Raw genomic sequence first — 16,936 nt, 5'->3', positions numbered from 1 at the left:
TTCTGGGACTCTGATGACATAAATGTTAGACCTTTGGGTATCGTCTCTGAGGACAGTCAAGTCCCTGAGGCTCTGTTCCTTTTCTTTTTCCTCTGTTGTACAGATAGATAATTTCTATCGATCTATCTTCAATTCCACTAACTTTTTAACTCGTTATTCTGTTGCCTCCGTTACATTATTAAGTCTATCCAGTGAGATTTTCTTTTATGGTTATTCTATTTTTCAGTTCTAAAATTTCCATTTAATTCTCTTTTTATATCTTCTATTTTCTTCGGGGAGACTTTCTATTTTCATTCACTTCATGAGTACTTGCCTTTATTGCTTGGAGCATTTTAAAGTCTTTGTCAGATAGTTTCCACATCTGGGCCTTCTTGGCTTTGATGTGTACTCATCATTTTTTTCCCATCTGAGTTGAGATATTCCTGATTCTTCATATGCTCAGTAATTTTGGATTATACACTAGATGTTTTAAATGTTGTGCTATGAGACTCTGGGTCTTTTCTAAATCCTGTGGATTATGTTATTTTTGTTTCAGCAGACAATGGTTATGACGGAAAGTTCTTTTGGTTGTGGTTTCACGATCAGTTTTCCTTTCAAAGCCTTTGCTGTGCTGTTCAGATATGTCCTGTGGATGCACCATGTAACAGCCAGGCCAGGATCTGGATAGAGGTTTACTCTTTAGTTCAGTTCTCAAAGTCTTTGGTGGTGTTTAGGATTGGATCCACTTTCAGAGGTAAGCCTAGGATTTCATAAAGAACTTTTATGGACTTATGTTCCAAAATTCCTCTCTTTGCAATCTCCCTGGTACTTTTAAGTTCATTGGGCTTCCCCCTTATGGTCTTCAGGCCAGAAACCTGAGGCTTTAGCTACTCTGTTCTACCGTGCACTTGCCATGACTGTACCACCTTTGGCACAGATGGGAGGGGAGTGGAAGGAGAGAAAGAATGAAGAAAACAACAGGGGCTTGTTTTCCCTTTCTTGAGACCTCAGTTCCTTCACTTGGAGAGAAAGTTCTCTCTTCCTGAGAGTTTAGGTCACTGGGCCTGTCACTGCTGCAGGATTGCTGGGGAACTGGGGAGAAAGAAAATGAAGAAAAGAGAAAATAAAGCAAAAACAAACAAACAAACAAAACACCATGAGTTCCCCTACTCTTTCTGAGCATGAGAAACCCCCATGCTTGCTCTTTGAGCTGAGCTAGAAGGCTTCTAGAGCTCTCTCTCTTTACGTCCTTCCAAGTTCAGGCTTACTTGAGTCCAAGGAGATACCAGGGTTAAAATAGCAAACTGACAGCCTATTCAATGGTACTTTGAATCCTGGTCTTCTTTCCTGATCCTCCTACCACTATTTACTTTTGAGAATCACCTACTAGCTGTACCATGCATTCTGTCCGGGTTCCGTAGCTACATTTAGTGGAGGCACAGGATGGAATATGCTTATTTCACCTTACCCAGAACTACAGTGAAACATTTTAATTGAAAAAGTATAAAACTAGAAAATTCACTTAATCAAAAAATAAGTAAGAAAAAGTATTAGAAATTCACCATTCTAATATAACAATTGTGTACGTTTGGCATATACAACCTTTCAGATATTTTCCATGCAAATATATTCGTTTTATTACATAAAAATGTAATTGGTATAGATTAGTGGTAAAAGCATGAATGCTGCCCAGTTTGGATTTCTTCTCTACCATTTATAACTTGTGTGATCTTGAGCAAACTACAAAATCTCTCATTATAAGATAATCATAAATAAATATTTGTAAAGTAGGAATGACATTACCTGTCTACATCACAGATTGTTAGGGTTACTTTGGTTAATATCTGTAAAACATTCAGAATACTGCTTAACACGTAATAAGTTCTATATAAGTGGGCATGCTATTATGTGTGTTCTCTTTTTATTAAAAAAAAAACTCTAACTCAGTTCAACTAAGACACATTGAGTACTGCTATGCTGCTGTCATTAAAAAGCTGGAGACACTTTACTGATGGTAATAGTGGTCTATGGTCATGGAAACAATGATGTGCTGGCCTATAATTATCAGTTCAGATTTTTACCTGGCAGGATTCTAACAGGCAAAGGCTTGGAAAGAAAGTCAGACTCCTCCCCTGCCTCCAGCTGCATTCCCTGTGAGTGAGTCTTCTGTGCAGAAAAAGACCTCTCTAAATAGCTGGGTTGGAGGAAACTCAGAAATGAGAATTGAGGATGCTCTGGAAGTCACGTACCATCCTCTAGTTCTGAATCAGAGAAGCTGGGGTGGAGATGCGACTGTCCTTGAGGAAGACAGAGGGGGCAGCTGTGCAGCTCATTTTCCCATTTGTCTTTCAAAAAAGTCTATCTTTCTTCCCTTTTGGCCAGAGGATAAGGACGTTGATGGGTTTCAGAACACGCTTCTCCAATATATGGCACCTTGGTATGTTGAATATTTCAATCTGAAGGAATATAGAGAAGCAGCAGGTACAGGAAGGTCACTCTGATCTCCCCCCTTCTCCCCTGAAGCAGGTTGTAGGACCCTCTTGTGAGAGATACCCTCCCTACACCCAGTAAAAAGAAGCATCCTCATCTCCAAAGACAGATGGAATCCCAACAAACAGGCCTTCATAAGTTCCCCCCAGTTTACCACTCTAGATTATACCTTTTGTTCTATCATGCTTTCCCATGACTTTCTACTCTTCATTAAACCTGGTATAAAAATGCTCAGGCTTGGGACTTTCCTGGTGGTGCAGTGGTTAAGACTCTGTGCTCCCAATGCAGGGGTCCCAAGTTCGATCCCTGGTCAGGGATCTAGATCCCACATGCCGCAGCTAAGAGTTCGCATGCCACAACTAAGACCTGGTGCAACCAACCAAACAAATAAATAAATATTCTTTTTAAAAGTGCCCAGGCTTAACCTTGTCTCCAGGTCTCCATTTCTTTATGAAGGCTCCTATGTCACTTAAAACTTACATTAAATAAATTTGTACACTTTTCTCCTGTAAATCTGCCTTTGGCAGTTTAATTTTCAGGCCCAGCCAGGGAACCTAAGAGAGTCAAGGGAAAGTTTTTCTTCCTCTAAAATATTAAAAAGGAACTCTAATTGTAATTTTTGAAAAATTCTTTGGTGTAAAGCCATTTATATTGGTGAGTTTCTATTTTATGAGCTTTACTAGCTCCCGAGGGCAATTCGTATTTCAGCATTGTGCAGTAATGATGTTCAGATCAATGAAGCAAAGTCAATTAGAAAATACCAAGAATAAGAAAAATCGTTCAATATGGCCATCTAAAATGTTATTTATATGCATGTGTACACATACATTTAATAAATAATAGACATAATTACATAAAATACATTTAGGAAATATTTTTAGAGTTTTGATATTTAAGGGTTTGGTTTTAGTAATTTGGAAATTTTACTTACGTGGCATGAATGCTTCATTTACTCGTGGTTCCAGATACAGAAGATTTTACTGTACTGAAAATAAGTATTTCTATTGGTAATATTTTTAAAAGTGTTTTCTTTAAAAATATTAATACTATCATTTAAATTTCACGATATAAAATTATTAAATAGTAGTTCGCATTATGCTAAATCTTAATATATTAAGACATTTAAACCAGCTGCATTCTGAAATGCTGTATATTGAAAAAATTCCTTAAAAAAAAAAAAGTTCACATATAAGCATTACAACGAATGGATGTTAGACAAATCCTCGAAAACTAAGAATGATTCTTAAAATTGACTATTCTTGACTATTCTTAAAGTTGACTATTCCTATGCTTTTTCTCTCTGATAAACCTTTTATGTAATTTCCCCCCATTACCAGTACAAATAGCCAGAATGTATTGAACATTGTGCTGTGCTTTACATACATTTTCTCATTTAATCCTCATCACAGACCTGCCTACTATGCTGTCTTATCTCCTCTTACTGAACAAGAAAACGGAAACTTAGAACTGTTAAGTAGCTTGCCCCAAGTCCCACAAGTCAATGGAATACAAGGTTTCAAACCCAGTTCTGTTGGAAGCCAAGAACCTTAGTAAGTTACTGACTATGATGCAGAAATAAATAACCCATGGGCATGTAAGGGAGATGTTCAATTTCTCCTGGGACAACTTCTTAATCTTACATTTAGTCCTTCCATCCCCATCTTCCCTACTTGATTTATACAAGGGAGTTTTTCTTCAGGCAAAGAACACTTTCTTCTGACCTATGAAGGAGAAAAAGAATGGAAAGACAGCTCATGTTTTCTTTTGGGTAAGCAGTTATTTTTCAAAGCCTTTTATCAGTAGTTTCAACAAATGATGTCACGGTAGCCTGGTCTGGTATGTGGCAAGCACTCAGATATGTCCATCTGACATGACCTCTGGGAGAACAATGTCTCCATTTCTACTCTCTGAAGTGATTCCTCTTTTATGTGGGGCTGGTGTCATGCAAACTGGGGTATCTTTGATACTGTCATTTTACAGATGCACTGTATTTTCCAGCTGCTAATCTTAGATGTGGAAATGATGATCTGGAGCTTCATTTCCCCTCTGTTAGAGCCGAACCCTGTAATTTTGCTTGTCAGATTTGCAAATGAAGGTTATCTTATTACTGTTTAGCTTGGTTTAAACGTTATCACCGTGGGCGGTTATACGCCTCCTGTCATGCTGATGAGAAGCGTGCCTCCTTGGCTATGTTCACCAAGGCCTCCTGCCTGAAGGGGAAGACGGTGTGGAAAAGGTGCTGGAAATCCATGGATGGGGCAGTTAAGGAAGAGGACAGCAGGGTCCAGAGCACTCAGCTTGGAATGTCTCCACCTCCCTGGCTCTTGAGCGTTTAAACACCAAAGAGTGGTCCTTATCATGGTGCTTTACAGATTACAAAGCACTTGCACAAATTATCATCTTAATTCATTTAATAAGCACAGTAGCCCTGCAAGATAGGTTTTATTATCCTCATTTTCTACACTGGGAAACAGTTCTATTAAGTGGAAAATATTTGATTCAAATGGGGTTTTCCAACTGGAAATCCAGACCCAAGCGCACGCCACCCTGCGTGAAGGATTGTGATGGAAACGAAGGATTGTGATGGAAACAGGTACTACCAGCCTCAGGCAGTCCTGCCCTCCTTCCCCGCCCCCGACTGGCTGCTTCTCTAACTTCTTCAGCTCTTACAACCCCCTCACTTCAGCTTCAGTCCCCTGGTTCCTTGAACGCACCAGCTGCATTCTGGCCTCAGAACTTTCGTTCTTGCAGGAATCCTCCTACAGATAGTAGCATAGCTCATTCTTTCACTTCCCTGGATCTCTGCTTAAATATTACCTCATCAGAGAGCCCCTCCCTGGAAACCCTACACATAATAGCGCCCTCATTACTCTCTGTCTCCTTTACCACAGTGCCCGGAGGCTGGGGCGGAGTGTGCCCCAGGCACGGACCAGCAATAATACAACTGACTCAAACTCAGTCTCCTTTTTTTTTTTTAAATTTATTTTTGGCTGCATTGGGTCTTCGTTGCTGCACGCAGGCTTTCTCTAGTTGCGGTGAGCGGGGTCTACTCTTTGTTGCGGTGCGCGGGCTTCTCATTGCGGTGGCTTCTCTTGTTGTAGAGCATGGGCTCTAGGAGCATGGGTTTCAGTAGTTGTGGCACGGGGGCTCAGTAGTTGTGGCGCACTGGCTTAGTTGCTCCGCGGCACGTGGGATCTTCCCGGACCAGGGCTCGAACCCGTGTCCCCTGCATTGGCAGGTGGATTCTTAACCACTGCGCCACCAGCGAAGTCCCCAGTCTGCTTTTTATTATCACCATGCACCAGGAATTACAAACAACATCAGTGATGGAATACTCTTGAGAAAAAAAAAAGCAAAACTTTCCTTGGTCTAAGTTCTAGACAATTGCCGCAATTACTTTTATAAAAATCTATAATGCACACTTGAAATTAGCACATTTTAATCACTTACTCTTTAACAAACCTGGTGTTCTACTTTTTTTAAAATTGAAGTATAGTTGATTTACGATGTTGTGTTAATTTCTGCTGTACAGCAAAGTGACTCAGTTATACATATATATATACATTCTTTTTCATATCCTTTTCCATTGTGGTTTATCACAAGATATTGAATATAGTTCCCTGTGCTATACAGTAGGAACTTATTGTTTATCCATTCTATATATAATAGTTTGCATCTGCTAATCCCAAACTCCCAATCCATCCTTTCCCCACCCCCCTCCCCGTTGGCAACCACAAGTCTGTTCTCTACGTATGTGAGTCTGTTTCTATTTTGTAGATAAGTTCATTTGTGTCATATTTTAGATTCCACATATAAGTGATATCATACGGTATTTGTCTTTCTCTTTCTGACTTACTTGACTTAGTATGATAATCTCTATGTCCATCCATGTTATTGCAAATGGCATTATTTCATTTTTTTATGGTTGAGTAGTATTCCATTGTATATATGTACCACATCTTCTTTATCCATTCATCTGTCAATGGACATTTAGGTTGTTTCCAGAAACAATGTGTTCTACTTGAAAGTGCTTGGATGTGGTATTCTACTTGGAAGTTACTTCAGAGAACTCTGAGCTATACAGTCGGCCCCTGACACAAGTAGACAGGACAATACATGTTGTTTGTAAGTAAATTTGTAATAGTTCAGAGTCACTGAGCTTGCTTTGGGTGCAGCTGGCCATCCCAACCCCTGTGTGGTATAGACAAATTCCTATGTAAGGATCAACTATGGGCAACGATAAATTAACAAATCTAGCTATACTCTGTTGAACATGAATATGCAAAAGAGATCTATTTTGAGGAAGCCATTGACAAATTTGCAGATGTTAAGGCTTAAAAACAAAAACCATAAATTTGTTTATTCATTCCTGTGACAGGCCAGTATTTCCTCTTTTTCAAAAAAATTAATTAATAATTTAAAATTTTTTAATCCATTTTCTCTTTTTATCTTTTAGTTATTTATCTTTATTTTACTTTTTATTAATTTTTTTTTTTACTGGCATGATTATAAATGTGAAGTTTGATAAAACAAAAATTTCACTGTCTGCCCTTGTTTTCTGGCCATTATTAACATGTGTTTTGTATTAGTTATCTATTGCCATAGAACAATATTACCAAAAACTTAGCAGCCTTTAAGAACACACATTTATTATCTCATCATGTCTGTGGGTCAGGAATGAGGGCATGGCTAGGCTGGGCTCTTCAATTCAGGGTCCCCCATGGCTGCAATCTAGGTGTCAGCTGAGGTTAGGCTGGGGAAGGACGCATGCTCACGTGGTTGTTGGCAAGATTCAGTTCCTCGTGAGATGTTGGACAGAGGGCCTCAGTCTCTTGCTGGATGTTGGCCAGGCCAGAGGCTGCTTTCAACTCCTTGCCGCATGGGCCTTCCCAACCTAACCCTTACTTCCTCAAAGCCAACAAGTGAGGGAGCCTTGGAGCCGGATGGGTTACCATTTTATGTAATCTGTAATCCCATCCCATCACCTCTGCCTTATTCTATTGGTTCGCAGCAAGTCACAAGCCCCACCCAACTCAAGGGGAGGGGAGAACACAACGATGAACGCTAGAAGGTGGGCAGCAGGCATGTCCTCTTAGAGTGTGTCTGCCACATGTTTCATTTCATGATTATTAAATATAACTTTTCCCATAATAATTTTGCCATATAAAGAAGGAGTCTATTTAAAAATGATCTGCTTAGGATGTCAAGTGCACTAGGTACACCAGTACCCTGTACCCTACTTGATTTTCTTCATAGCATTTACCTGTTTTATTGCATATTTTCATTGTTGTATACAACATTTAATATTATTTATATATTTTATTAATATGTAATAACAAATTTTATATTTAAGTATATATTTTATATAATATTATGTTATGTTATTTGTATTTCATATATTATATATTTATTTGTTCATTGTCAACTCCCATTTATAACCTTCTCCAGAGCAGAATTTTTTCTGTTTTGTTTACTATTCAGCATCTAGAGCCCTGGCTGGTACATAGTAGGCACTCAATACAGATTTGATGTAATGAAATCTGAAATATGTGTAATGTTCAGAAGCGTTAATTTCAATGAAAAGAGTTAATAATTTCCTCAGGAGTTTTTCAGTCTCAGATTTTTCAATTAATTTTCACTGCTGTCATTGATATGTACCTGGTTTAGAAAAAAGAGTAACAGCTTAAGGCTCAGATGAAGGAGAGCAGTCCTGCCTGTGCCCCACCTTCTCCCCAAAGCAACTAATCAAGACTTTCAGTCCTTGCCCCTTGCTTCTACCTCCTCATTTCTAAATAATCTGTTTGTATTTCTAAGCCCTGTACCTCATCAATGTGATACTAAAACAGCTGAATAAAAAATAAGGTTTTGGACAATGGCCCAAGATTCTTTGTTTCAGTAATACCAAATGACAGTTCATTGTAACAGGTCCGTCTCCTAACTGTTCCACTTTCTGAACTTTGTCCTTTGTGGCAAGAATCTTACACCTCTCAGGGAGAGGAAGTGAAGTTGACTTTCTGCAAATTTCTTTTGGGTAAAAATAGGGTTAAAGAACAACCCCAGAGGCTGACCAGGAGTGATCATCTTAGTGGTGTATGACTCCTTCAGATACAAAGATAGAAAACTCTGCAGGAAAACAGAGTTTAGAGCAAAGGACTGCTGTCCCTAGAGAATGATGCTGCTTTGACCATAATCCCAGACTAAATAAATAAATAGATAAATAACTATCCCACCAAACTCTGGTTGGCCTCACGGGTTAGGGATCTGACTATGGCAAGAGAGAAGGACTTAAATTTTATGAGACTTGAAAGAGAGATGTTCTGTGACCTTGGTCAAATGAGAGAAAATCAGAGGTATATATTAGTGATAGTGCAGAACTTGCCTGAATTCTATCAACTTTGTGTGTGTGTCGGGGAGAAGGAGCTGGGGAGAATGAGGCTGCAGCAAGTCCTTGGTGGCTTTGCCTAATATTACTGTGTATTCAAGTTGAATATAGACCCACAAATTATGGAGTCATTACTCACAGGGCTCCCAAAGCCCCTAAAGCAATGGACATCTCCAAAGCATTTTAATACTTTCATAGTATATTAATTGTGTTCTCTAAAACTTAATAATAGACTTATTTTTAAACTCAAAGCCTTCAGCATAAATTTATGTGCCTTTCATGCTTACATACGTCATGGCTGCCATTAGCCCAGGCTCCTTTCTGCAGGAAGCATTGTGTATTATTATTAAAACATACAAAAGAAAAAAAAAAAGATCTCTTGTGACAACTTTGGATTTTCTTTGCAAGGAAATACCTGTCTTGACCTCATGGAACATTTGGAACTATGTCCCTTATAAATAGAACTCTCACTATTTAGTACCATTCTTTTCCAAAGTCTCCATAGTTCTTAGTTCTAGGAAGAGCAGTATGAATATACTCATTCATTTGAAAAAGAAAGAGTCTGCTCCTATTGCAGATCCAAGTACTCCACAAGGTCTGTCCTTGGTACCTCACTTTAACCTTCTTAAAAGAAGGGACTAGCACTAGAACATTCATTCATTCATGCAAATAAACATCCATATTCTAAAATTAAGGCTTCTGGAAAAGACCTTTAAAGGGAACTGAATCACTTGTCATAGGCCCTTTATTCTCCTTTGCCCTTTTCCTTCTTTCTGCCTGGAACGTGAATGTGATGGCTGGAGCTCCAGCAGCTCACCTGTGACCACAAGCACATGATGACTAGGAGAAAGGATAGAAGAAGCAAGGACCCTGATAATATCATAGAGCCATCAGACCATCCCTGGAGGCCAACCTTAATCTCCTTGTTATGTAACAAAAATAAATAAATAAGCATTCATATTTTAAAAGCCACTATTGTCTGGGTTTTCTCTTATATACAGCCAAATTTAACCCCTAACTGAAAAGCACCCGCTACTTTTTGGATTTTGTCAAGTCTTCAGATGCCAAAGGAGTTATCTCGTGGGCTGCACTCACTCTCTGTAATCTCAGAGAAAATTATCCCAGACCATGAGTGTGGCAAAATATCAAACTATTTGACTTTCTTATCCTTTCCATTGCTGTAACAATAGGACCACTTTCATAGACCCACGAGCTCAAAAATGACTTTTCCACTGTTGGTCCTTTCACTTAAGGTTAGAATGAGGAACACTGGACAGACCTTGTGGAATACCTTGTGTGTAGCTCATGTCAAGAAAACTCTGAGAGAGTTTTATATATTTCTATAAATTGAAGAAATGTTATAACTGAAGTGCTCTCCTATGGTAGAGTACAGTGATGAAGAACCTGGCGGAAACCATATTGCTGGATTCAAATCCCAGTTCTACCACTGACTAGCTGTGTGATTTGGGGCACAATATTTAACATCTCTCAGCCTGAGTGTCTTCATCTATAAAATGGGGAGAGTAAGAGTCCCCACACCGTAGAGCTGTATGAGGAATAAAAGGTACCAGGTACATAATTAGTGCTCAGTAATGGTTAATATTACTATCACAGTCTACCTTATATTATAATTATTTTTTACTGTGTTTTTAATCCCTATAGTTTATAAGCTTTTTCAAAGCAAGGATGTGTCTTATTTATTTTTGTGCCCTTCCCACCCATCCCAGAGAGAGGAAAGTGGGCGGCACATAGTAAATCTTTAGTACATATTTAATGTTGGATTGAATAATTTGCTTTATTTTATTATCTAATAAATTCTTGATTCAGTTAAAAGGATGGCTGGAAAAAAAAAGCATTTTGGGACTGATAATATTTATCTACACAGAGTAATAATATCTTACAAAAATCTACTATATATATGTGAAAAGAAAGCCATCAAATTTTAACAGTAGTGGGATAGTCTATTTTCCAGATTTTCTTCACTTGACATATATAACATTTGTAATTAGAAAAATAGTTAATCTTATAAAACAATCTGCTTGGAGAAAGAGCAGAGTTTACAGTAGAAGAAAAAGTAATGAGATGCATATTAGTAAATTTGATTTCCCAATAATTTTAGTTCGTTATGCCTTCCAAAAAACACAATGGCCTAATAAAATTGAGTTTGAAAGTTCTCAATAGATTAACATATTCTGATAAATCTGTAAGAAGAAATGGAAGCACAATCTTTGGTCTACAAAGTAAATATCCAGTCATCATCTGAGCAAGGAACACCATCTTTCACAAAGTAAACAGCATGCAGCTGTTTCCATCATGCTGACTGTAAGAAGATTATCATACTCAGAATGGAAATTCCAGGAACCTACATTCTAATTAACATGGAAATGAAATCCACAAAATAAATACGTATCCAAAGTGTATGCAGTCCCAGGGTACACGGAGACAGATGCATATTGATCTAATCTGGTTGTGTTAGAAACATGAGTGCGTGCCAGGGAATATCGCATGGAAAGTTGACATTCGATCCAATTAGGAGGGACAAAGTAAAAATGATGAAAGCAATTTCCTTTGTCCAGTTATATTAGGCATCCAAATAACAGACTACTCTTTGACCTTCCTGGGAAAGGTAAGGATGATTTCAAAGTGGTCATTAAGAGGGGTGGGATAGGGAGAATGGGAGGGAGGCTTGAGAGGGAGGGGATATGGGGACATGTGTAGGCATGTGGCTGATTCGCTTTGTTGTGCAACAGAAACTAACACAGTATTGTGAAGCAATTATACTCCAATAAAGATCTACTAAAAAAAAAAAAAAGAGGTCATTAAATGTATAACCAGCCTACTCTTGGAATTGCTTAATACATAGGATTTAGGGAAATACATTCTACACTGAAAATCAGCCAAGAAGGAATCTGCAAGAATTTCTCAAATGTATTCTTATTATTTTTATTTATTAATTTTTAATTTGGAGAAAGAAGGACTGGTAAGAGCACCAGACCAAACTGAATATGGGGTCTATTAAACAAAATTAAGAGGTCACTTTCTGCTTCTTACTAATCTGTGATGTAACTGCTAAAGAAAGACTTTTAAAAAATAGCTCTTCTGGGTGCTTCTCCAAGGTCCTTCTTGAAATAGTTGAGAGCATCCTTGGCATTTGTAAAGGTACATGATTTCTTTAATTAGACTGGTGACTTGTGGGACTAGAGTTTAAGGGCCCCCTTGATTGTGCCCTAGGTTATAATTCCCAGCTACTGCTACTTATAGCAATGGACACGCTGCTATTTCATCCACCAGCCCATGCTTGCAAGTGTATGGAAGTTAAATCAAATCTCTTTTCTTACCCATTAAATTCCAAGTTGCCATGATAAAAACTGATATAAACAATGAATTAATAGGACAGATTTTAAAGCTATTTTCCCCTGATACATACATCTTTTTTGCTCCCATCCTCTCATTCAGATTCAGATTCAACAAACATTTATTAAGCATTTATCATGTGCTGAGTTCCATGCTGGGGATTTCATGAAATCCTTACCTGGCCTTACAGTTAGAGGAAATCTGAAGACATACCCTGAATTAGGTGTTGTGACTCAAAATCATGGGTCCTTCTAAGTGTCAGTGGATTATTATCCTGGGGTATAACTTAAGTAATACAAGAAACTTTTGAAGTTATATTTTAGTATTATTATCATGATTGTTATTATTATAGAAATAATGTGTATGTGTACATGATTTTAAAAATTCAAACAAAACAGAATGGTATAAATGAAAAGTAAAAGTTGTCCATCCCTCTCTTCCCCTACTCCCAGTTTTTTTCCACTGAAATATAGTACTTTGTAAAAATGACTATAATACTATGCAGTTCCTCCTGCCAAGAGATAGGATTCCTTTGAATGTGGGATGGCCTTGAAACTTACTTTAATAGAACATTGTGGAAGCAGCAGTGTATGAGTTCCAAACCTAGGCTTCAAGAGGACTTGGAGCTTTCTACTCTGAAAACTACAAGACGCTAATGAAAGAAATCAAAGAAGACACAAATAAAAGGAAATGTTAATGTTCATGGATTGGAAGAATTAATATTGTTAAAATGTCAATACTACCAAAAGCCACCTATAGGTTCAACATAATCTCTATCAAGATTCCAATGGCATTTTTTACAGAAATAGAAAAAACACTCCTAAAATTTATGTGGAACCACTAAAGACCCTGAATAGCCAAAGAAATCCTAAGAAAGAAGAACAAATCAGGAGGCATCACACTTCTTGATTTCAAGCTATACTGTAACGCTATAGTAATTAAAACAGTATGGTACCAGCATAAAAACAGACAAATGGATCAATGAAACAGAATTGAGAGCCCAGAAATAAAACCAAGTACACACAGTCAACTAATATTTGACAAAGGAGCAAAGAATACTCAATGGAGAAAAAGACAGTCTCTTCAATAAATGGTGCTGGGAAAACTGGATATTCACATGTAAAAAAATGAAACTTGACCCCTATCTTACACAACTCGCAAAAATTAACTAGGAATGGATTGAAGATTTAAATGCAAGGCCTGAAACATGAGGAAAACATAGGAAAAAAACTCCTTGATGTTGGTCTTGGTAATGATTTTTTGGAAATCACACCTAAAGCACAAGCAACAAAATAGAAAATAAACAAGTGGGACTACATAAACCTAAAAAATTTCTGCACAGAAAAAGAAACGAACAACAAAGTGAAAAGACAACCAACAGAGTGGGAAAAATTATTTGCAAATTACATGTCTGATAAGGGATTAATATCCAAAATATATAAAGAATTTATACAACTCAATAGCAAAAAAAAAAAAAAAAAAAAAAAAATCCAATTTAAAAATTGACAAAGAGGACTTCCCTGGTGGCACAGTGGTTAAGAATCCATCTACCAATGCAGGGTATATGGGTTTGAGCCCTGGTCTGGGAAGATCCCACATGCTGAGGAGCAACTAAGCCTGTGCACCACAACTACTGAGCCCACGTGCCACAACTACTGAAGCCTGTGTGCCTAGAGCCCATGCTCCGCAACAAGAGAAGCCACTGCAATGAGAAGTCCATGCACCACAACCAAGAGTAGCCCCTGCTTGCTGCAACTAGAGAAAGCCCGCACGCAGCAACGAAGACCCAACGCAGCCAGATAAATAAATTAAATGAATTAATTAATTTTTAAAAATTGACAAAGAAATCAAATAGACATTTTTCCAAAGAAGAAATACAAAAGACCAACAAGTACATGAAAAGATATGCAACATCATCAGTCATTAGGGAAATACAATTAAAACCACATGAGATATCACCTCACGTCTGTTAGAATGGCGGTCATCAAAGAGATAAGAGATAACAAATCCTGGTGTGGATGTGGAGAAAAGGGAACACTGTTGCTGGAATTGCAAATTGGTACAGCCACTATGGAAAACAGTGCGGAAGTTCCTTAAAAAAGTAAAAATAGAAATACTATATGATCCAGCAATTCCACTTCTGGGAATATATCCAAAGGGAATGAGAACACTAACTTGAAAAGATATATGCACTTGTGTGTTCATAGCAGCATTATTTATAATAGCCAAGACATGGAAACAATCTAAGTGTCCATCATGGATAAATGAATAAAGAAGTTGGGAGATATATATATATATATATATTTATATATTTATATATATATATATATTTATATGTTTATATATTTATATTTATATATATGTGTGTGTGTGTATTTCCTATATCTCCATATATATAATGAAACATTACTCAGCCATTAAAAAAACAAGGAAATTCTACCATTTGCAGCAACATGGATGGACCTTGAAGGCATTATGCTAGATGAAATAAGTGAGAGAAAGACAAATACTGTATGATATATGTGGAATCTAATTTTTAAATAAAAGCCAAACTTGGAAAAAGAAAACAGATTTGTGGTTACCAGAGTCAGAGGTCAGGGGTGGGGAGTTGGAGGAAACGGGTGGAAAGGTACAAACTTCCAATTATGATTTAAATAAGTCCTAGGGATGTAATGTACAACATGATGGCTATGGTTAACACTGCTGTATGGTATATAGGAAAATTGTTGAGAGTAGACCCTAAGAACTCTCATCACAAGGAGAAATTTTTTTTCTTTGCTTTTTATTGTACCTATATGAAATGATAGATGTTAATTAAACCTATTGTGATAATCATTTTACAATATATATAAATCAATCCCTCATGCTGTACATCTTAAACTTATACAGTGACATATGCCAGTTATTTCTCAATAAAATTGGGGCAGGGGAGGGAAAGATGCCTTTCAGCTTCCTATATTTTTCTCCTGTTACCATGCAACCACCAGATGACCATGCCTGGGAGAACATGCTGGAAGATGAGAACCCACGTAAAGTAGAGAAGGGCCATCTCAGCTGAGGCCCCCCAACAAGCCAAATCCCAGCTAACCTGACCAGAACTACCTAGATGAACCCAGTCCAAATTGCCAAACTGCAGAGTCATGAGCTAAAAAACAGTTTTTTTCTTTTTTTGGCTGTGTTGGGTCTTCGTTTCTGTGCGAGGGCTTTCTCTAGTTGCGGCGAATGGGGGTCACTCTTCATCGCGGTGCGCGGGCCTCTCACTGTCGCGGCCTCTCTTGTTGCGGAGCACAGGCTCCAGACGCGCAGGCTCAGTAGTTGTGGCACACGGGCCTAGTTGCTCCGCGGCATGTGGGATCTTCCCAGACCAGGGCTCGAACCCGTGTCCCCTGCATTGGCAGGCAGATTCTCAACCACTGCGCCACCAGGGAAGTCCCCCCAGTTGTTATTTTTAAGCAACTAAGTTTTGTGGTAACTTTTTATGCAGCTAAAGCTACATGGTACAAGAAGTAATCATTTCTAACATCTGCAGGCTATAAGGACACAGGAACACCTAAAAACCCATGGAATAATGAAGTAGTAATGGAAGGAAGTAGAAGTGGGAGCCCAGTAGGACCCTGGGGTAGGTAGTATCATACAACTGTCACGAGGGAAATACAAGGGAAATGGGGAGAGCAGAGACAGAACAAAGTAAGGAAGGGGTTTTGATCTTGTAAAAATATGTAAATTCAAGCATGCATCCTTAAGTACTCCTCAGGCACAGTGCCTACCCACCCATGTGTTTGCTGTCAGTTTAAGCAGATTCTTGCTTCCTCACCTTCTCCACTTGACAGAAATGCTGTGTGGATCGGTCTATGGTTTGGGAATCAGCAGAGAGAATTCTAGTGATGGTGTGATGGTGTTTATAGATTGACTCGGCTCCAAGCAGGAGAAAAAAAGGGGTCGTCAACATCTTGGTGTGACAAGAGCAGATTGGAGCCAGTCTCTGCAGACACCTGGTAACTGAGGCCAGCTGGCCTGGGGTAAGGAAATCCGCATTCTATACTCAGAAGATAGGCCTTCAGGAGAAAGGGTTTGACCACAATATTGCCTCAAGTGGAAGAAAAAAAATCTCTGTGAGTGGCAAGATTTACAAGGCTACAAATAATGCCATTCTTTAAACCAGTCCTTTGTATGTAAAGTGGTTTTCTCTTTATCTGGAAGCTTTCGAGATATTCTCTCTATCCCTGGGCTTTTGAAATTTCACAATGATGTAGCTTCATGGTGGACATATTTTTCATTCATTGAGCTGAGCAATCAGATCAACTTTTCAATCTGGAGACACGTGCTTTAGTTTGGAAATTTTTCTTCCATTGTTTCTTTGATAGATTTCTCCCCACTATTTTCTCTGTTCTCTCTTTGGAACTCCCATTTCCTCTTTCTCCTGCATTCACATTCAATTTCTATCAGCTATATCATCAATTTACAGTTTTCAAGGTTTAGATTAAAACATTTACACTTTGTTCTCTAAACATACTTTGTCTATAGGTTGGTTCTGAAAACTGAAAACAGAACATATCACTCGCAATACATGAGTATATGATCACTATTCACTGAAGAATGAAGTAATGTGATTCAATTCATTAAAGAAAAAAAAGGAAATATAATTCCTCTGTCAGTACACTTCTGCAACTTCAAGGAGAATGTAAAGGGTCTATTTTTCTTATGTTGCATGAGCTGCTCAAAACACTACCA

The 16,936-nt window shown here is 38.1% G+C and overlaps 1 long non-coding RNA gene across 1 annotated transcript in view; it reads left to right on the top strand.

Annotated features, from left to right (window-relative positions):
• The window catches only part of LOC133101595 (uncharacterized), a 30,100-nt gene extending 14,044 nt beyond the window's left edge, over positions 1 to 16,056 (top strand). The window contains exon 3 of the long non-coding RNA XR_009702662.1: positions 16,036 to 16,056. This is a non-coding gene — a long non-coding RNA (uncharacterized LOC133101595). The remainder of the gene's footprint in view (positions 1 to 16,035) is intronic.
• Positions 16,057 to 16,936: the final 880 nt, after the last annotated feature.

Source organism: Eubalaena glacialis, chromosome 11 (assembly GCF_028564815.1).
Source record: "Eubalaena glacialis isolate mEubGla1 chromosome 11, mEubGla1.1.hap2.+ XY, whole genome shotgun sequence".
NCBI classification, from domain to species: domain Eukaryota; kingdom Metazoa; phylum Chordata; class Mammalia; order Artiodactyla; family Balaenidae; genus Eubalaena; species Eubalaena glacialis.
The sequence above is the reverse complement of the archived record's forward strand: the minus strand, read 5'-3'. Positions and strand labels throughout refer to the sequence as shown.